Below are 22763 nucleotides of genomic sequence, written 5' to 3' on the forward strand. Positions count from 1 at the left end.
TAATGGGGTAAAAGCTATCTCTGAGCAAGGATTTCTCTCATTAAATGGTCATGTTTGGTTAGACTGTAGGAATCTTTAGAGAATTTAATTTTAATTCTTAAACTAGACCATCCTGTACTTTATCAAAGATAGTTCAAAGGCTGAAACAGATTTTTCTCCGTGATGTAAGCAAAAGCCTTCATCAGTCTCTGATTTTGTGAAATTTCAATCTGAACAATGACTGGTGGGGAATTCAGTTAATAATATAATCATTTTGTTAAATATATTGGTCTTAGGGTATCCAATTGCATCCTGCCAATGTTTGGGAACACAGCATGCTTGCCTTGGTATAGTCCAAATCAGAACGAAAGTCTTTCAGCCTAAAAATACTGAACAGCAGTTTTCCCGATACTCAAATCATCAGTCTTGTCAGGAGCAGTTACCGCCAGTCAGTCCAGGACAGAGTGGAGGTGCTGAGCGCACTGCCGCTGGGAATGACTCAAGTGAGCTTGCATTGCCTGCCGAACTCTAGTATTGAAATAGCAACAAAACTATGTACCTAGTCACCCCTTATGCTGCCATGTCCATGAGCAGAGTGCCTCAGAGAAACACAAATCTCAAAGAATCTCTCACTGAATACAATGTGGTGTTGTTAGCCATGATCATCACTATTTTTTCATCAGACGTTTATGTACTGCTTATGATGTGCTGGGTATTGTTCTATGCTCTTTATGGATATTAACTCATTTAACTTTTACAACAGTTGCCTGAAGGCAGAATTGTTATTATGCCAATGTTAGAGTTAAGGAAACTAAGGCATAAACTAGTTCAGTAACTTATGCAAAGCCACAGACCTAGTAAAAGGCAATTTCTATGAGCTCCTTGTTGGAAGGGTGATGATAAGGCAGGTATAATAGTGGGTGATGAGTACTTTGAGATTAGTGAAGGGAGGAGAGAGAGCTTAGTGACCTCACATGTGTTACCTACACTGTTTAAGTCACTACACTGCTCCCTGTGGTCACCATCTTGTATCTCACCGACTTCAAAAAACCTGAAAAATTTTCTCTGTGAATATATGTAGGTGAGGAATCTGTGATAATGAAATAGGAAATGATGAGTGAGGTGAAAGAATAACTTTTACCTAAAAACAGCCGAAAGGCAATGATTCCCTTCAATGGAGCGCTTGTCCCATCCCTCTGCTTACCTCCCATAGATAGACTCCTAGGAAAGCCTGACATGGTATTATTCCTTGCATAGAGTTTATAAGACTAGATCAATTAAATATGATTATTTTAACCCTTCTTCTGAGACTTCAAAATAGTTTTATTATACTGAACACTTTCCTGTAAAGGCGTTTACTAGTCTGTGATTTTTCTATAAGGCAAAAATGATTATCATACTTATTGGTGATATAATTATTCATCTTGACAGTCATGTTTCCAAAAATTGCCATATTTAAATTCAATTTGGCTCACATGCATTTTCCCCACCTACCTTTACAGTCACCACCCCCTCCTTCCTGCCCGCCTTCCTCATCTCCCAGGACACAGGTGCCTGCCACACGACCACATTCAGAGTTTCCTTGTGGAATTCGTTTTTAATGAAAAAGATAAAGAAAGAAGGTTGATGGCATTCATTCTCTGATATTACTTCATTTTACTAATTCCTTTCATTGGTTTGCCAAATGCAAACTATAGTTCCTGTTTGAACTAGGCCTTTTGGGACTTTTTAAACCCTAATCGCAATTGTACAGTGTCTATAAAATGACATGTTTCCCACGTCCTCTTCTGAGGACTCCATACAAAGCGGGGAAGTGATCACATTTGAAATAACTAGGCAATGGCGTTCCGAGTCAAAATGCTTAATAAGTAAGAATGATGGAGAAAGAAAGGCAGTGCAAGAACATTAAAGGATAGGGGTCTCATTTGCAAGAGAGAAAAAGAAGAGACAATATGGAAACCAAGAAATACCATGTGCGTTACTGATGACCAAACGTAGGCAATGAAGGGGAAAAGTGGGATGAAAAGTGAAGCAGGGAAGTATTCATTTTATTCAGATTATGTGAGGATCTAAGAATCAATTGAATCCTCAGGCAGTCATCGGCATGGTAAGCCTGGGTACAAAGCAGCAGATGAACAGTCATCTTCGAGCACAGAGAGGGCAGAGTGTGAGGCAGTGAGTACGCTGGCTGCCCTGCCAGTGGCCACCCAACGAGAACTAACCGGCAGGAAGGTCAGACTCACCTTCTCTGTCTCACCTTCTGAATATCCTCTGCTGCCTTGTCATATTCCAGCTGAGTTTCATGCATTTGGTGTTGTACATATTGTTAAAATGAAAATTAAAACTGTCAGACTTGGGTGGCTGGGGAACATTTATAATTTATCACCTTCCTTTATAGTTAAAAAGAACAACCAGGGAAACGCAGCTTAGCTCTCACTCACAAACTCTCAGCACTGCGTGAAGCATGCTTGGGCCTCGTAGGACAGATATACTGCACACATTTAGCATATTTATTTCTCCCCTTATGGAACTTTTTCTTATCCTTGGTATGCTTAACTTTAAATATATTCAGAGGCTATAAATATTACATGGAATTTTGAGATCTGAAAAATAACTTCTTCATCATTGATTTACTGATAGGCTGCAAAGAACAAGTTTAGTATCTATATTTACATGATAAAAATGTTCGGTTAATACACCAGGCTGTTTTTAGCCATCCATGGCAGTACTATGATTACATTTTGATCCTTGAGTGAAAAAGGAGAAAAGGGAAGCAATTTAGAATGAGCCCAGGTTTCTGTCATCAATTGCTGGTTAAACAGAAATTCACTGAGATTGGGGATGTAGGAAGAGATGCTGGTTTCGAGCAGTAAAGTTGTTGAGTATGTTTTAATGAAGGTGTGAAGCCAGATACCCAATTCCTTGTCCTTCTGATATTAGAATCATGTATAGCATATATTTTCAAAAGCTAATTTTGGTCCTCCTATGAATACAAATAATAGCTACCATTTATTACTTGATTTGCTCACCTTATCTTATTCACCCTTATAACAACCTTGTGGGTATTTTTCTCAATTTTACAAATGAGAAAATTGAAACAGAGACATTAAATAACTTACTCAAAAACCACACAGCTGATAAACGCAAAGAGTTGTCTGGTTCCAAAACCCTTGTCTGTTGCATATTTGTAAAATAGAAGATATGCCATTTTTTTACATGAGTCACACTTCTCCCTGATGACTCAATCCCAGAGTAGCCCTCTTAAAGCTCCTCTGTCTAAGATGCTCTTCCCTAAGCCCTTGGAGTGATCTGAACTTGCTACTAGCGCCCTGTGTCAGGTGCTCAGCCATGGTGAGAGTGGAGTAGAATCAGTAACATCCAATGCCTTCTAAAGCTTCAGTTTTACAAATGAATCTTAGAACATTGTAACAAGTGGGGGTAGGCGGACCTTAGAGATTTTCTAATTCATGTCAAACATCGTAAATTCTAGCCAGTCACACACCACCTTCATTTCAGCCGACCCATCCATCACTTTTACAATTACACAGGACTGGAAAAGGTCAGTCTTCATTCCAATCCCAAAGAAAGGCAATGCCAAAGAATGCTCAAACTACCGCACAATTGCACTCATCTCACACGCTAGTAAAGTCATGCTCAAAATTCTCCAAGCCAGGCTTCAGCAGTATGTGAACCGTGAATTTCCAGATGTTCAAGCAGGTTTTAGAAAAGGCAGAGGCACCAGAGATCAAATTGCCAACATCTGCTGGATCATGGAGAAAGCAAGAGAGTTCCAGAAAAACATCTATTTCTGCTTTATTGACTATGCCAAAGCCTTTGACTGTGTGGGTCACAATAAACTGTGGAACATTCTGAAAGAGATGGGAATACCAGACCACCTGACCTGCCTCTTGAGAAACCAGTATGCAGGTCAGGAAGCAACAGTCAGAACTGTACATGGAACAACAGAGTGGTTCCAAATAGGAAAAGGAGTACGTCGAGGTTGTCTATTGTCACCCTGCTTATTTAACTTATATGCAGAGTACATCATGAGGAACACTGGGCTGGAAGAAGCACAAGCTGGAATCAAGATTGCTGGGAGAAATATCAATAACCTCAGATATGCAGATGACACCACCCTTATGGCAGAGAGTGAAGAGGAACTCAAAAGCCTCTTGAGGAAAGTGAAAGAGAAGGAGCGCGCAAGGCGGCAGGGGTTGTTTCCGGATGCGTTGGTGGTCTGGCTTGAGTTGGGGCGGCAGCGCCAGAGGCAGCGGGGGAGGAGGAGGCGGGAAGATGGAAACAATCCTGGAGCAGCAGCGGCGCTATCATGAGAAGGAATGGCTAATGGATGTCATGGCCAAAGAGATGCTCACTAAGAAGTCCACGCTCCAGGACCAGATCAATTCTGACCACCGCACACGGGCCATGCAAGATAGGTATATGGAAGTCAGTGGGAATCTGAGGGATTTGTATGACAACAAGGATGGGTTACGAAAAGAGGAGCTCAATGCCATTTCAGGACCCAATGAGTTTGCTGAATTCTATAATAGACTCAAACAAATAAAGGAATTCCACCGGAAGCACCCAAATGAGATCTGTGTTCCAATGTCAGTGGAATTTGAGGAGCTCCTAAAGGCGCGAGAGAATCCAAGTGAAGAAGCACAAAATTTGGTGGAGTTCACAGATGAAGAGGGATATGGTCGTTACCTGGATCTTCATGACTGTTACCTCAAATACATTAACCTGAAGGCCTCTGAGAAGCTGGATTATATCACTTACCTGTCCACCTTTGACCAGCTGTTTGACATTCCTAAAGAAAGGAAGAACGCCGAGTACAAGAGATATCTGGAGATGCTGCTTGAGTACCTTCAGGATTACACAGATGGAGTGAAGCCTCTCCAAGATCAGAATGAACTTTTTGGGAAAATTCAGAACAAGTTTGAGAAGATGTGGGAGAATGGTACTTTTCCTGGATGGCCTAAAGAGACAAGCAGCGCCCTGACCCATGCTGGAGCCCGTCTTGACCTCTCTGCATTCTCCTCCTGGGAGGAGTTGGCCTCCCTGGGTCTAGACAGAGGGAAATCTGCACTCCTAGCTTTAGGCCTGAAGTGTAGCGGGACCCTAGAAGAGCGAGGCCAGAGGGGATTCAGCACCTAAGGAAAGTCCCTCGAGCCACTCGACACCTCCCTGTTTGCCCAAAACCCCAAGACAAAGGGCGCCAAGCGAGACACTGCGAGGAACAAAGACACTGCTGGCCTTGAGGCCCCGGTCTGTGAATACGTGGAGATGCCTGGGGAGCAGCGACATCGCATGCAGGCAAGAGCTGGAGAAGAGCGGGAAGAGGAAGAGCAGAGCAGTGAGAGTGAAAGTGAAGATGAAGAGAACGAGATCACTTACAACCCCAAAAACCTGCCCCTGGGCTGGGATGGCAAACCTATTCATTACTGGTTGTATAAGCTTCATGGCCTAAATATCAACTATAACTGTGAGATCTGTGGAAGCTATACCTACCGAGGTCCCAAGGCCTTCCAGCGGCACTTTGCTGAATGGCGTCATGCTCACGGCATGAGGTGTTTGGGCATCCCCAACACCGCCCACTTTGCTAATGTGACACAGATTGAAGACGCGGTCTCCTTGTGGGCCAAGCTGAAACTGCAGAAGGCGTCGGAACGATGGCAGCCTGACACTGAGGAAGAGTATGAAGACTCCAGTGGGAATGTTGTGAATAAGAAGACGTACGAGGATCTGAAAAGACAAGGACTGCTCTAGTGTTTGGGGATGTGTCTCAGCCGTGGGCCTTGCCCAGCTTCCCTAAGATCTGCTTTTTCTATTTCTCCCAATGAAATGCTCCTAAAGACTCTTTGCTACTTAGTCTTACAGACTAGCATGCGTCTTGTAGAAATAAGTCATGCTGGCAGATTGCAGGGTTGAGATGTGTTTTATCTTTGTTTTATATTAAAGAAGATTCTGTTGGAAAATAAAACTAGCCCTCATTCTGAATATAAAAAAAAAAGAAAGAAAGAAAGTGAAAGAGGAGAGTGAAAAGGTTGACTTGAAGCTCAACATTCAGAAAACAAAGATCATGGCATCTGGTCCCATCACTTCATGGGAAATAGATGGAAAAACAGTGGAAACAGTGTCAGACTTTATTTTTTTGGACTCAAAAATCACTGCAGATGCTGATTGCAGCCATGAAATTAAAAGATGCTTACTCCTTGGAAGGAAAGTTATGACCAACCGAGATAGTATATTAAAAAGCAGAGACATTACTTTGCCAACCAAGGTCCATCTAGTCAAGGCTATGGTTTTTCCCGTGGTCATGTATGGATGTGAGAGTTGGACTGTGAAGAAAGCTGATCGCCGAAGAATTGATGCTTTTGAACTGTAGTACTAGAGAAGACTCTTGAGAGTCCCTTGGATTGCAAGGAGATCCAACCAGTCCATTCTAAAGGAGATCAACCCTGGGTGTTCACTGGAAGGACTGATGCTAAAGCTGAAACTCCAATACTTTGGCCACCTCATACAACGAGTTGACTCACTGGAAAAGACTCTGATGCTGGGAAAGATTAGGGGCGGGAGGAGAAGGGGACGACAGAGAATGAGATGGCTGGATGGCATCACCAACTCAATGGACATGAGTTTGAGTGAACTCCGGGAGTTGGTTATGGACAGGGAGGCCTGGCATGCTGATTCATGGGGTCACAAAGAGTCGGACACGACTGAGCGACTGAACTGAAATGAACTGACTGAATACATCATTTAAATAAATTCTTTAATATTAAATGCATTTATTATAAAAGGAACTTTTATATCACTATTTGAAATGGAAAACCAGTACACTTTCCATAAATTGAAGTGAACCATAAAAAATACAGATAAAGCAAAGTAATGTTATTAAATCCTAGCTAGATATGGCCAAAATCCTTTGAAACTGATAGCCAGGGTTTTCTTGTGCTACATAGTTGAAATTGTTTGGGGATATTAAAGACATTGTAGCATCAAACTGAGACTTTTCTCCTTGAATAAACAGGAAGATTAGAAAAGGAATTAGAGGGAAATAACTCTTACCCCAGGTTGTTCAATATTATTTAATGCCAAGTCCCTGTGCATGAATTACAGTCATCTCTAGCACAACCAGTAGTCTGTATTCATCACTTGGAAAATTCGAGTTTTGTCTATTTCCCATGTTTTACCAAAAAGGAAACCAAGATCCAGAAAGGTAAAATGATTTTCCACTGGTACTCAGTGGATGTGCAGTGAGTGCATAAATGAGCTATTTGGACGTATTTGGGCTTTTGAATCGAATTGGGTTCTAATTCTGTTGCTACCATTTAATGTCAGTATGATCAAAACCCAGTTGTTCTGTTGATGCCCAGCAGTGTTTTTGCTAATACTGCATATTGCCTTGAAAGTTGAAGATACTGCAAAAATGGTAGCTAAAGAGCTGGATACAAATTCTGCAACAGTTTCAAGTTCAACAAGCCAAACCTAACATGGAGTTGGAAATCCAAGACATATTAAATAATCAATAGGGTGTGAATCTTTACATGCATAGGAAACTTGTTGTGTTTCTTATTCTGAATTCAACAATTACATCTTACTTTAGTTTATTGGGATTTTATATAGTATTCTTGGGTTTCCTTGGTGGCTCAGCTGGTAAACAATCTGCCTGCAATGCGGGAGACCTTGGCACAGTCCCTCGGTTGGGAAGATCCCCTGGAGAAGGGAATGGCTACTCACTGCAGTATTCTGGCCTGCAGAATTCCATGGACTATATAAGTCCATGGGATCACAAAGAGTCGGACACCACCGAGCGACTTTCACTTTACACTTTAGTTTATTGGGCACCTTTTCTATTTGCCCATCTAGAGCAGATCAAAGATAAATAGGATTACTCATACAGAAGATTAAGTTATCTACAGAGGCCTCCTCTGCCTTCCTTGACCACTTTTTCCCCTTTATCCCCCATGCTATTGGAGTGAGTTTTAAAATTCTGAGCTCATCATGGACTCTTCCAACTGCTTTTCCAACTTGCTTCAGTCTCCCCTCACCCAATCTCAGCCAGATTAAGCGGTTATGATAATGCATCCCAGATGGCCTCGCTGTTCAACAGCAAAGTTCAGAGATAGTTGAAAACAAAGCTGCAACAAAGTCATTGCAGTAAAGATTAAAGAAGAGTGGGGAGAAGATTTGGGCAACAGCGCAAAGAAACTCCTCTAAGACAGAAGGATGCTGCTTCTGGCAGAGCACGCTCCCCACTGCCATCTCTGTGATGCACACAGCCTGGCTCTCTGGTCCAGGAGTGAAATCTGCAGAAATGTTTCCTTTAGATCAGCTGGTAAAGAATCTGCCTGGAATGCAGGAGACCCCAGTTCAATTCCAGGGTCAGGAAGATCCCCTGGAGAAGGGATAGGCTTCCCACTCCAGCATTCATGGGCTTCCCCAGTGGCTCAGACAATAAAGAATCCACCTGCAATGCAGAAGACCTGGGTTGGGAAGATCTAGAGGAGGGCATGGCAGCCCACTCCAGTGTTCTTGCCTGAGGAATCCCAATGGACAGAGGAGCCTGGTGGGGTACAGTCCATGGTATCCCAAAGAGTTGGACATGACTGAGCAACTAATCCCACACTGTACATTTACCAGAAGAGGACTATAGGTGGGTTATGCCCAAAGGGCTGTGAAGGGTGGCTATTTCAGTCATTAGATCTCATAAGTTAGCTAAGAAAGAAGTGAAAGTACATGTAGTATGTTCAGTCACTCAGTCACATCCCAACTCTTTGTGACCCCATGGACTGTAGTCAGCCAAGCTCCTCTGTCCATGAGATTACCCCAGCAAGAATTCTGAAGTGGGTTGCTGTTTCCTTCTCCAGGGATCTTCCTGACCCAGAAATCAAACCTGTGTCACCTGCATTGCCGTGTGAATTCTTTACTTCCGAGCCACCTGGGAAACCCCGGAGTACATGTAAGATGTTCCTAAATGGTTGCCTGCTCAGTCCAAATCCAGTTTCTCCTGACTCTAGCTTCTGTCTTTAAGTTTCACCTGACTTCTCCTAATGTCATGACCTTCTGCCTTCCCCAAAATTCCATCATTTTAAGCAGCAGCAACTCTAACAGCAATTACAGACAAGATCTTATTAACCCAAATACCTTGCTTCTAACTGCGCCAAGTCACCTTTTTTGGAGAACAAAGGAAATCTGAAAAGTGAATTTGTGAAGAGAATAGTATTTTTTAAGTTCAAATTCATTAGTTAAAACCAATGTACCGCTCACTTCATGAAGCTGGTGACCCTCTCCTAGCCCCAGTACTTAGGAACCACTCTGCGTTATAATAGTAAGTACTTGTCGAATGAATGCGTGAACGTACATGTGCACATATAATGGCTCAGGAATCAGAGGTGGGTGCTTATTCTGCTACTTCCACTCACTAGTGGTGTGACTTTCAGCGAGGTACCCAGCTCTCTGAGCCTCTCTTTTCTCATCTATCCACATGCTCATGCTCTTTTTAGGATTAGAGATAACGTATGTAGTGCATCTGGCACAGCACCTGGCCTGTAGGAGAAATTTAATAAATGGTAGCTAAGTGCATCTGTACTCTGTCCATATCATTTGGGGGTATTAAAGAAGTCCAGGGCTTCTCTGATAGTTCAACAGGTAAAGAATCTGCCTACAATGCAGGAGACACAGGAGACACAGGTTCGATCACTGGGTCAGGAAGATAGCCAGGAAGAGGAAATGGCAACCCAGTCTAGTATTCTTGCATGAAAAATTCCATGGACAGAGGAGCCTGGCATACTGCAGTCTATTGGCTTGCAAAGAGTCAGACTCGACTGAGTGACTAAGCACATATAAGGAAACCTAAAACTGCTTTTTCCCTCAAAGATCCAACTCTCTTTTTAGTCAATGTCACCAGTAGGACATAATGCTGGATGCCAAAGGGGACATTAACAGCGAGAAATGGGAAACATGGGGGAGATAAAAGAAGAAGAAAAGAATTGACTATAAAAGGTAGACAACGAATAGAAGCCAAGCAGAGGAGCAGAGTCAGAGTGACTTGATGACAGGACCTGCCTCATTAGTGGCTGGGACAGAAGGACTTACCTCTCCTTTCATTAGAGCATCCTCTCAGCCTACAGGAAAGGTCGAAGCTGGAAACTCTGAATGGTCACTTGGAAAAAGTCTTAACATTTCAAGTAAAAAAACAATGTTTTTACTCTCACTCTTTTGTATGCCCAACTTAATAATTTGTTAGTTACTTACTCTAGCAATTTAGCAGATTTTTGCAGAGCAATACCAAGTCCAAAACCCAGTTGTTGGCACCTCAACAATGAGATACTAAACATTTTAGATCTCAAACTACAGCAGATCTTGTCTATGTATCATCCATTGGTGTGTATTTCTTTTATCACTCTAACAAGTGGCTTTCTCATATGCAATACAATGATTTCCTAGTATCCAAGAGTTAAAACTAGCATACTGTTAACTTTTTTACTTCAAAATCGTGAAGGAGATATGTGAGAAGAAAGGGAGAAATGGGAATTGTTTTCAATAAGATATTTCATCAAAATCTCTTTCCCAGATAACCTATTCATGAAGAGATAATTCTCAGGTTTCTACTTGGATACTGCCGTTATCCAAAAAGTCATTGAAATAAGATTGCTACGATACATTATATTGTCATATTCACATACCTATTTAAAAGAAAAAATACTTTGGTGATAGTTCCTCAGCAAAGTATATTATGTTCTCTGAATGAATAAGATTAAGAAGGCAAAATATCGAAGAATGATGTTCTTTCCAAAAGTAATTCTTCATAAAAACACCAAGACTTTTGGCACTCCATAAATATCATTTTTATAACTATTATAATTAAAAGAACCAAACTGGGAAAAGATGTTGAGCCCAATATGAAAAACACCCCCATGCCTTCCTTTCTGAAGGTGTCCAGAATGATTGGAAGTACTAGGATTATGCAAATGAAATGAGGAATTGTCTACAGTGACCTCCTCTTGAACTAAACAAAGCTTTGAAATTGCCATAAATTTCTTGAATTGTATTCTCAAGTGTGTCAGTGCCAAAACTGTAAAATAAGGGCAGTACATGAAGGTAGCCACCAACCAAATAAACTAACTCCTTCAGGAGAAGCTGAAGGATGTCAAGGTAATGCCTAACTCAGTTTATTATAATAATCGTGTGTGCATGCTCAGTTGCTTGGTCATGTCCAACTCCTTTACAACCCTGTGGACTGTAGCCCACCAGACTCCTCTGTCCATGGAATTTCCCAGGCAAGAATACTGTAATGGGTTGTCATTTCCTCCTCCGGGGGATCTTCCCAACCCAGGGTTTAAGCCCACGTCTCCTGCATCTCCTGCATCGGCAGGCAGATTGTTTACCAATGAACCACCTGGGAAGCCCTCATTATAACAATACATGTAAACTTTTGTGTAGGAGGTGCTGTGAGAGATACAAGGGGAATACAGTGCATTTCTGTCCTTAGAGATTGGTAGTCGAATGAGCTAGACAGACAGTTATTCTAATTGTAAGGCAAAGCAGGATTCATTCATTCAGTATGCATCAAGTATCATTATGTGTCAGTCTCTACTCTAGATGAGAAATAAAGCAAAGAACAAATATCTCTGCCTCCATGGTATAAAGACTGATATGGATAAAAAGCAGAGAAGGGGGATGCAGTGTTGGCTCAAGTGATAAATAAGGTGTCTGGGGGAGTCTTCACGAAGAAGGTGGTATTGGAATAAAGACTCAGACGGCTCAGTGGTAAAGAACCCACCTGCCAGTGCAGGAGATGTAGGTGACTCGGGTTTGATCCCTGGATCAGGAAGATCCCCTCGAAAAGAAAATGGTAACCACTCCAGTATTCTTGCCTAGAGAATTGCATGGACAGGGGAGCCTGGTGGGCTACAGTCCATGGGTTTGAAAAAGTCGGACAGGACTTAGCAACTGAGCACGCACAGGGTACAGGCATGAGGAAGGTAGAGGGGTGATTCACTGGGAGATCAGGGAAGATCATTCTAGGCAAGGGAAGAGGAGGACAAAGGAAAGAGTCTGTGGGGAAGGTCGGCAGATGTGTGTGGTGCGCAGCGTGAGCAAGGAGCGGTGGGAGAGGGTGAGAGCAGGTGGGGTGTACTGGCATCTGCCCAGTCTGACAGCCCAGGCTCTGTGTGGATTATTTGTGTTCCTTACCTCCCTAACAGACCCTGCTGCTTCTTTCTGCCCTTAGTATCCTATCCATTTCTACACTTTTCCCTTTGCGAGAAGGGCTTTGGTCATCCTATCCCTGATTTTGGGGCACAGTCCCTTTCCACAGCTTACTCATCTATTTTCTTACCTGGCTTAACTTTTCTGAAATTTTTTTTAAAAAAACCAAATGAATAGGTTATCTCTCAGGATAGCATCTGAATCACAATCCAGTCTAGAATCTGCAGTCCTGTGAATAATGCTGCAAATGATGGAAGGAACAGGAGGGGTGCAGACAGGCTTGCAGTCAGTGCATAGGAGAAACATGAGAGAAGTTTCCTCGGGGCTCTGAAGAAACAGCCCATGGCACCCTCCCAGTCTTTACCTCTTGGCCAGATAGGTCTTATCTTTCACACCCCTTCCACCCTGTTTCTGCAGTCTAGCCATCACTTATACAGGAAACTAATCAGTCACTGAGTTCATGCATGGACAGGATCCTTTCCCTGTGGGTTTCTGAGTTTTCTCTTCCTGTCCAGCCCTTATATCTTTGATATCTTTTCACCAGGATGGTTTACCTGAGCGTAAGCACAGATAGCAGAGGGGTATGCAGTGACTGTGAGGTGAGCTTAAAGGGAACCTGAATGGGTGCAAAAATTTTGATATTGGAGGGAAAGAAAGATTGACAGAAAATAGGGAGAAAGGGAAATGTATCCAGGGCATATATAAGGAGACACATCCAAGCCCTGCATAGAAGCAGCAGTTTCCAATATCCCTGACTGCCGGAGAGTCACCTGAGGATCTTTTGAAACCTACTGCTCAGTTCCCAGTTAAATGAGAACCTCTAGAGTGAAGCCCCGGAGAAGGCAATGGCAAGCCACTCCAGTACTCTTGCCTAGAAAATCCCATGGATGGAGGAGCCTGGTAGGCTGCAGTCCGTGGGGTCGCTAAGGGTCGGACACGACTGAGCAACTTCACTTTAACTTTTCACTTTCACACATTGGAGAAGGAAATGGCAACCCACTCCAGTATTCTTGCCTGGAGAATCCCAGGGACGGGGGAGTCTGGTGGGCTTCCGTCTATGGGGTCACACAGAGTCGGACATGACTGAAGTAACTTAGCAGCAGCAGAGTGAAGCCCATGCTGGTATTTCCTTGATGACTCTGCTGTGCTTCCAGGCCCAAGGGCCGCTGAGTGGAGTTGCAACAAAGGCCTATTCTCTGCAGATACTGCCTTCCTGCAGCTGTATGCAGAGGACTCTGCCTGCCTGGGAAGGATTCCTTCCTGGGCCTCCCTCCCACTTTTGGGGCCTCCCAAACTGGGCTCCACCCAGACAGCCCTGTATGGGAGAGGGAAATGGATGGCTAAGTGATCCAGGGTTTGCATAAGACCCTTGGGCCAGACCTTGGATCCAGGTCTGCAGTGCAGCCTTGGGCAAGTTACTTAACCTCTCCTGGCCTCGGTTCCTTTACTAGTAAACAGGTAATAATAACAACACCCCCCTTATGCTGATTCCACGAAGTCTAAGTGTAAATTTCCTCATGCAGAGCCCAGCACATAGCAGACGGCTGCTATTTGCTGTCAGCCATGCATGTCAACCCAGCATGTACAGCCCAGCATGTTCCTAGCTTCTGGATTCAGGTGTGACAGTTTCCTGATTCATTGCATCTTCAAACTTGTACTGTTTTTAATTTCTCTCCTCTTCTCTCTTCTCCATGGTGTCCCTCACATCCCCATCTTGTTCCCTCTGCCTGGCCTAGCCTCTCTGTCCTTCCTTCAGCCTGCATGATTCCTTTGCATCCTTGAGATTCATCTCATGATCATCTCCCTGAAACTCCCTTCACCCCTTGCCGAGCAACTCACTTCCTCAGTGCTCCTGAGATGCCCTCTACTATGTCTAGCTCTGCTTTTATCACAGTGTGTTATAACTATCTATGTGCATACCCCTCTCCCCCACCAGAACTGAGCTCCTCAAAGTTCTTTATTTATCTTGTTTATTTGGTGCTGAAGACAGTGTCCAGTATACCACAAGTACTCAATATATTCTGAATGACATAATTGCTCTAAAATATATTTTCTCAAAATATACAAGCAACTCCTGCAGCTCAATTCCAGAAAAATAAATGACCCAATCAAAAAATGGGCCAAAGAACTAAACAGACATTTCTCCAAAGACATACAGATGGCTAACGAACACATGAAAAGATGCTCAGCATCACTCATAATCAGAGAAATACAAATCAAAACTACAATGAGGTACCATTTCACACCAGTCAGAATGGCTGCTATCCAAAAGTCTGCATGCAATAAATGCTGGAGAGGGTGTGGAGAGAAAGGAACCCTCTTACACTGTTGGTGGGAATGCAAACTAGTACAACCACTATGGAGAACAGTGTGGAGATTCCTTAAAAAACTGGAAATAGAACTGCCATACGACCCAGCAATCGCACTCCTGGGCATACACACCAAGGAAACCAGAATTGAAAGAGACACATGTACTCCAGTGTTCATTGTAGCACTGTTTATTATAGCCAGGACATGGAAGGAACCTCTATGTCCATCCGCAGACGAATGGATAAGAAAACTGTGATACATTTACACAATGGAGTACTACTCAGCAATTAAAAAGAATACATTTGAATTAGTTCTAATGAGGTGGATGAAACTGGAGCCTATTATACAGAGTGAAGTAAGCCAGAAAGAAAAACACCAATACAGTATATTAACACATATATATAGAATATAGCAAGAAGATAACGATAACCCTGTATATGAGACAACAGCAGAGACTTGGATGTGTGGAGCAGTCTTTTGGACTCTGTGGGAGAGGGTGAGGGTGGGATGATTTGGGAGAATGGATTGAAACATGTATATTATCATATGTGAAACGAGTCTGACGTGTTGTGGGCTCCCCACCTCAACACTCTGTGGATTCAAGAGGCCGTTCCTTCTGGAAGAAAAATAAAATATATTTTCTGGTGGCCTGTTAAGATAGACACTCCTGTCTTCCCACTCTAAAATTTCTATCACTGGAATCATTTTCTTAGGTTAAATTACAAAAATACCACCAAATGGACAGAAATCTAGTTAAAATATACCTGTTTACGCATACACACACACAGATACAGGATAGAACAGAGGAGTAAGAACTTTCCTCTGCAGACAACCCCATCCTGTCCCTTGGCCTCAGTGTCTTCAGATGAACAGTGGAGTCCTGGGCTAGAGAGGCGCTCAAGTTCCCTCCACTTCTAAAACCCTAAGAATCTGGGCTCAGAGCTTGGGGAGGTTCAGAGAAGCTGACTCTGAGGGAGGAAGATGGAGGAATGGACAGGTCCATGGATCCAGCATCATAATCTGATGGGCAGAAGACTGAATGGGAAATGATGCAATCTGTGTGGGAAGAATAATCCAGAAGGAGCAGGTCTTGTCGCAGGGCCAGAGGACCCTGGAGGAGGGGCAGAGAAACAGGGAATAAGAAATGGGGATACATAGGAGGAGGAAGAGGCCATTGGGGAGCAAGCACAATGAAAGGGCTCAGGGGAGAGAGATGAAACTGGAGGGTTAGTTGGAGGTTCATTTGACAAAAGCATAATGTGGATAAGAGAACAGTGAAGATGTCACATAAGGTAGAGTCTACCTAGCTCTGAAAATCTCCCAGAAGAAAGTCAAAAGCCAAGTCCTCCAAATTCAGAGCAGCCTGAAAGGGAGTCTTTGCCTCAGCTGGTGAACGGGACAAGGGCCCAAAGGTCCAGTGGTCAGCCCATCTTTCAGAACTACTACGCCCTTGGTTCACAGGAGGCATACACATGTACTTTGGTGCAGGTTTAATATTTACTGCACCTGAAACTATTCATAAGTCTGCTTTTCTCCACTGTCCTGGCCAGAACACTCATTTAAATCAGGGCAGGCCACCTCCATTGCTTCAGGCTGTGAAAACTGCCCTGTTTCCTGTTGCTCTTATATCACAGGTGGACAGCATGGAAAAAGCTCTGTTTGTGACTATTAGCACATTTTTGGAAAATGCCTGTCCTGCTGGTATTTGGCTGAATTTTGAATAGCTATCTAACTATGCTGGCTAGCCAGCTGCTGTGAAAATGAGAGGGTGATCTTTATTCATTTCCAACATTTATATAACATAACAAGATATGGCAAACTTAACAGTAAACCCTATGAATAAATTAGCATCAAAAATTGATACGGATATTTGAAAACAAAATTACATTTGCCAATAAATTTTAATTCATTGTAGCAGAAAGCAATAAAAAATGAAGGGTATTTTTGCAAAGTTTTACTGGGAATTCATAAAATCATGCGAATATACTGTTTACAAATCAACTGTCTATACCATGCCATGCACACTATGGTCACTGCATGGTCCTTAGTTTTCTCATTCTCTCTTTAAAGTGAAGGTTGCTCAGTAATGTCTGACTCTTTGCGACCCCGTGTCCATGGAATCCTCCAGGCCAGAATACTGGAGTGGGTAGCCTTTTCCTTCTCCAGCGGATCTTCCCAACCCAGGGATCGAACCAGGTCTCCCGCATTGCAGGCGGTTTCTTTACCAGCTAAGCCACAAGGGAAGCCCAAGAATACTGGAGTGGGTAGACTATCCCTTCTCCAGCACATCTTCCTGACCCAGGAATTGAACTGGAGTCTCCTGAATTGCAGCTGGATTCTTTACCAGCTGAACTATCAGGGGAGCCCCATTCTCTCTTTTGGCAACAGTTAATAGACTGGTGTCTAAGAATGTTTCCCTAAGGATATAAGCTATGAGACTATTGAAAAAGGTGAATCATTCAATAATCTGTAAGATTATTGAAAAAGGCAATAGGAAATTTAAGGCATAGGATGCAAAATATTTATAAAATAAAATACAGAAAAATTAAGATGAGGGATGAAACACACTATTCAGTAATGGGAAAGGAATTTCCAAATGGGAGCCACACCACAGCCACACACTTGGCATTTAGTGGAAGGGTACACTGGAATATTGAATGCCTACAGGACTAAGACCAAAGCTGATGGAGAACACTGGTAGGGAACTATAATAGAAAGAGAAGTATAGACAGAAAAGGGCAAAAATTTTTCTTATGTATGAAATTTCACTTAAACATGGGATTTACTTGTATAATTCATATGTATGTGTATCTGTGAATAGAAAGTGAATTGATAAAGAATTTTGGTAGTGATACACAAATATTAAAATATTCAAGTCTAAAAAGTCAGAAAGACTTCTAAAGAAATATTATTTCAATTTCAATTTAGCTCCCACTAGTTTCTAATCATTATATAAAAACTGTGGTCCCTAGAAGTTTAAGTACGTTTTCCTTCCATATGACACACTCTTTTAAAACTGTCTTTTAAGAACTGATATATTATTATGTATTTTTATAGTTGAAAAATTATTGTCAAAGGAGGGAGACTACATTTTTTTGCTTCCTGAATGTATAGGAAAAGTAGCTAACTTTTTTAAAGTTTACTTTTGCAACATTTTATTTTTTTTTCTCCTTCCTTTTATTTATTTTTTTAAATTTTATTTATTTATTTGTTTATTTATTTTGAGAGTTCTTTTTTTTTTTATTGGAGGCTAATTATTTTACAATATTATATTGGTTGGTTTTGCCATACATTGACATGAATCCGCCCTGGGTGTACATAAGTTTCCCCTCCTGAACCCCCCTCCCACCTCCTTCCTCCCTTTATCCTCCCTCTGGGTCATCCCAGCACACCAGCCCCGAGCATCCTGTACCTTGCATCGACCCTGAACTGGTGATTCGTTTCACATATGACAACATACATGTTTTAATGCCATTCTCCAAATCATCCCACCCTCACCCTCTCCCACAGAGTCCCAAAGACTGTTCTATACATCTGTGTCTCTTTTGCTGTCTCATATAAAGGGTTATCATTTGCATTTTTCTAAATTCCATATATATGCATTAGTATACTGTATTGGTGTTTTTCTTTCTGGCTTACTTCACTCTGTATAATAGGCTCCAGTTTCATCCATCTCATTAGAACCGATTCAAATGCATTCTTTTTTTTTATTATTTTTTTATTTTTTCAAAAACAATTTTAGGAATCTTTACTTAAAAACAACCTTATCTTAAAATGGAGTAACTTTGGTTTTACAAGCAGCAAGCAAAGTACAGAAGCAAAAATGCATTACAGGAGCATTAAGTTCTACATTAGGTCACAGCGTCTAATCTGAGATCACACCCATAATATCATTTTTCAGGCTATCTGGGAAATAGTTATTTCCCAGGATGTCTGAACCATAGCTATTCTATGTTGACTTTTAGTTGTAAAAAAAAAATTTTTTTTTAATAGCCAAAGCAGATTTCACCATTAATGACGTCAGTGTTTTTCTAGGTATGAGAAGATGCAAGAATTGGAACTCATAAAACCTTTTTCTGAAAAGATCTAACTATGCATTCTTTTTAATGGCTGAGTAATACTCCATTGTGTATTTTTTTTTTTTTTTTACAATATTATATTGATTGGTTTTGCCATACATGTTGACATGAATTCGCCCCGGGTTTACATAAGTTCCCCCTCCTGAACCCCCCTTCCACCTTCCTCCTCCCTTTATCCTCCCTCTGGGTCATCCCCGCATGCCAGCCCCAAGCATCCTATAACATGCATTGACCCTGAACTAGTGATTCATTTCACATATGACAACATACGTGTTTCAATGCCATTCTCCCAAATCATCCCACCCTCACCCTCTCCCACAGAGTCCCAAAGACTGTTCTATACATCTGTGTCTCTTTTGCTGTCTCGTATACAGGGTTATCATTTGCATCTTTCTAAATTCCATATATATGTGTTAGTATACTGTATTGGTGTTTTTCTTTCTGGCTTACTTCACTCTGTATAATAGGCTCCAGTTTCATCCACCTCATTAGAACTGATTCAAATGTATTCTTTTTAATGGCTGAATAATACTCCATTGTGTATATGTACCAAAGCTTTCTTATCCATTCATCTGCAGATGGACATCTAGGTTGCTTCCATGTCCTGGCTATTATAAACAGTGATGCAATGAACTTTGGAGTACATGTGTCTCTTTCAATTCTGGTTTCCTCGGTGTGTATGCCCAGGAGTGCGATTGCTGGATCATATGGAAGTTCTATTTCCAGTTTTTTGAGGAATCTCCACACTGTTCTCCATAGTGGCTGTACTAGTTTGCATTCCCACCAACAGTGTAAGAGGGTTCCTTTCTCTCCACATCCTCTCCAGCATTTATTGCATGTAGACTTTTGGATAGCAGCCATTCTGACTGGTGTGAAATGGTATCTCATTGTGGTTTTGATTTGCATTTCTCTGATTATGAGGGATGTTGAGCATTTTTTCATGTGTTTGTTAGCCATCTTTATGTCTTCTTTGGAGAAATGTCTGTTTAGTTCTTTGGCCCATTTTTTGATTCGGTCATTTATTTTTCTGGAATTAAGCTGCAGGAGCTGCTTGTATATTTTGGAGATTAATCCTTTATCCGTTGCTTCATTTGCTATTATTTTCTCCCATTCTGAAGGCTGTCTTTTCACCTTACTTATAGTTTCCTTTGCTGTGCAGAAGCTTTTGATTTTAATTAGGTCCCATTTGTTTATTTTTGCTTTTATTTCCAATATTCTGGGAGGTGGGTCTTGGAGGATCCTGCTGTGATTTATGTCGGAGAGTGTTTTGCCTACGTTCTCCTCTAGGAGTTTTATAGTTTCTGGTCTTACATTTAGCTCTCTAATCCATTTTGAATTTATTTTTGTGTATGGTGTTAGAAAGTGTTCTAGTTTCATTCTTTTACAGGTGGCTGACCAGTTTTCCCAGCACCACTTGTTAAAGAGACTGTCTTTTGTCCATTTTATATTCTTGCCTCCTTTGTCAAAGATGAGGTGTCCATAGGTGCGTGGATTTATCTCTGGGCTTTCTATTTTGTTCCATTGATCTATATTTCTGTCTTTATGCCACTACCATACTGTCTTGATGATTGTGGCTTTGTAGTAGAGCCTGAAGTCCGGCAGGTTAATTCCCCCAGTTCCATTTTTCTTCCTCAAGATTGCTTTGGCTATTCGAGGCTTTTTGTATTTCCATATAAATTGTGAGATTATTTGTTCTAGTTCTGTGAAAAATATCGTTGGTAGCTTGATAGGGATTGCATTGAATGTATAAATTACTTTGGGTAGTATACTCATTTTTACAATATTTATTCTTCCAATCCTTGAACACGGTATATTTCTCCATCTATGAGTGTCCTCTTTGATTGCTTTCAGTAGTGTTTTATAGTTTTCTATGTACAAGTCTTTTGTTTCCTTAGGTAGATATATTCCTAAGTATTTAATTCTTTTCGTTGCAACAGTGAATGGAATAGTTTCCTTAATTTCTCTTTCTATTTTCTCATTATTAGTGAATAGGAATGCAAGGGATTTCTGTGTGTTGATTTTATATCCTGCAACGTTACTGTAATCATTGATTAGCTCTAGTAGTTTTCTGGTAGAGTCTCTAGGGTTTTCTGTGTAGAGGATCATGTCATCAGCGAACAGTGAAAGTTTTACTTCTTCTTTTCCAATTTGTATTCCTTTTATGTCTTTTTCTGCTCTGATTGCTGTGGCCAAAACTTCCAGAACTATGTTGAATAGTAGTGGTGAGAGTGGGCACCCTTGTCTTGTTCCTGACTTTAGGGGAAACGCTTTCAGTTTTTCACCATTGAGGATAATGTTTGCTGTGGGTTTGTCATATATAGCTTTTATTATGTTGAGGTATGTCCCTTCTATTCCCACTTTCTGTAGGGTTTTTATTATAAATGGATGTTGAATTTTGTCGAAGGCTTTCTCTGCATCTATTGAGATAATCATATGATTTTTATTTTTCAGTTTGTTAATGTGGTGTATTACTTTGATTGATTTGCGGATATTGAAGAATCCTTGCATTCCTGGGATAAAGACAACTTGGTCATGATGTATGATCTTCTTAATATGCTGTTGGATTCTGATTGCTGGAATTTTGTTAAGGATTTTTGCATCTATGTTCTTCAGTGATATTGGCCTGTAGTTTTCTTTTTTTGTGGGGTCTTTACCAGGTTTTGGGATTAGGGTGATGGTGGCCTCATAGAATGAGTTTGGAAGTTTCCCTTCCTCAGCAATTTTCTGGAAGAGTTTGAGTAGAATAGGTGTTAGCTCTTCCTTAAATTTTTGGTAGAATTCGGCTGTGAAGCCGTCTGGACCTGGGCTTTTGTTTGCTGGAAGATTGTTGATTACAGCCTCTAGTTCCATGCTTGTGATGGGTCTGTTCAGATTTTCTATTTCTTCCTGGTTCAGTTTTGGAAAGTTGTATTTTTCTAGGAATTTGTCCATTTCTTCTTGGTTATTCATTTTATTGCCATATAATTGCTGATAGTATTCTCTAATAATCCTTTGTGTTTCTGTGTTGTCAGTTGTGATCTCTCCATTTTCATTTCTAATTTTATTGATTTGGTTCTTCTCCCTTTGTTTCTTGATGAGTCTGGCTAGTGGTTTGTCAATTTTATTTACCTTCTCAAAGAACCAGCTTTTGGCTTTGTTGATTTTTGCTATGGTCTCTTTTGTTTCTTTTGCATTTATCTCTGCCCTAATTTTTACGATTTCTTTCCTTCTACTGACTCTGGGGTTCTTCATTTCTTCCTTTTCTAGTTGCTTTAGATGTAGAGTTAGGTTATTTAGTTGACTTTTTTCTTGTTTCTTGATGTGTGCCTGTATTGCTATGAACTTCCCCCTTAGCACTGCTTTTACAGTGTCCCAGAGGTTTTGGGTTGTTGTGTTTTCATTTTCATTCATTTCTATGCATATTTTGATTTCTCTTTTGATTTCTTCTATGATTTGTTCATTATTCAGCAGCGTGTTGTTCAGCCTCCATATGTTGGCATTTTTAATAGTTTTTCTCCCGTAATTGAGATCTAATCTTACTGCATTGTGGTCAGAAAAGATGCATGGAATGATTTCAACTTTTTTGAATTTACCAAGTCTAGATTTATGGCCCAGGATGTGATCTATCCTGGAAAAGGTTCCGTGTGCGCTTGAGAAAAAGGTGAAATTCATTGTTTGGGGGTGAAATGTCCTATAGATATCTATTAGGTCAAACTGGTCTATTGTATCATTTAAAGTTTGTGTTTCCTTGTTAATTTTCTGTTTAGTTGATCTATCCATAGATGTAAGTGGGGTATTAAAATCTCCCACTATTATTGCATTGTTGTTAATTTCCCCTTTCATACTTGTTAGTAATTGTCTTACATATTGCAGTGCTCCTATGTTGGGTGCATAAATATTTATAATTGTTATATCTTCTTCTTGGATTGATCCTTTGATCATTATGTAGTTTCCTTCTTTGTCTCTTTTCACAGCCTTTGTTTTAAAGTCTATTTTATCTGATATGAGTATTGCTACTCCTGCTTTCTTTTGGTCTCTATTTGCATGGAATATCTTTTTCCAGCCTTTCACTTTCAGTCTGTATGTGTCCCTCGTTTTGAGGTGGGTCTCTTGTAGACAACATATATGGGGGTCTTGTTTTTGTATCCATTCAGCTAGCCTTTGTCTTTTGGTTGGGGCATTCAACCCATTTACGTTTAAGGT

At 41.2% G+C, this 22763-nt stretch overlaps 1 protein-coding gene and 1 pseudogene across 3 annotated transcripts in view; both read left to right on the forward strand.

The window, feature by feature from the left end:
* The window catches only part of HS3ST5 (heparan sulfate-glucosamine 3-sulfotransferase 5), a 320414-nt gene that overhangs the window by 211761 nt on the left and 85890 nt on the right, over nt 1–22763 (forward strand). The gene's annotated exons all lie outside the window — the stretch shown is intronic.
* LOC129561246 (splicing factor 3A subunit 3 pseudogene) lies at nt 3817–7526 on the forward strand (annotated as a pseudogene).

The sequence above is a fragment of the Moschus berezovskii genome, chromosome 10, assembly GCF_049115385.1.
Source record: "Moschus berezovskii isolate FMDL1 chromosome 10, NW_MosBer_1.0, whole genome shotgun sequence".
NCBI classification, from domain to species: domain Eukaryota; kingdom Metazoa; phylum Chordata; class Mammalia; order Artiodactyla; family Moschidae; genus Moschus; species Moschus berezovskii.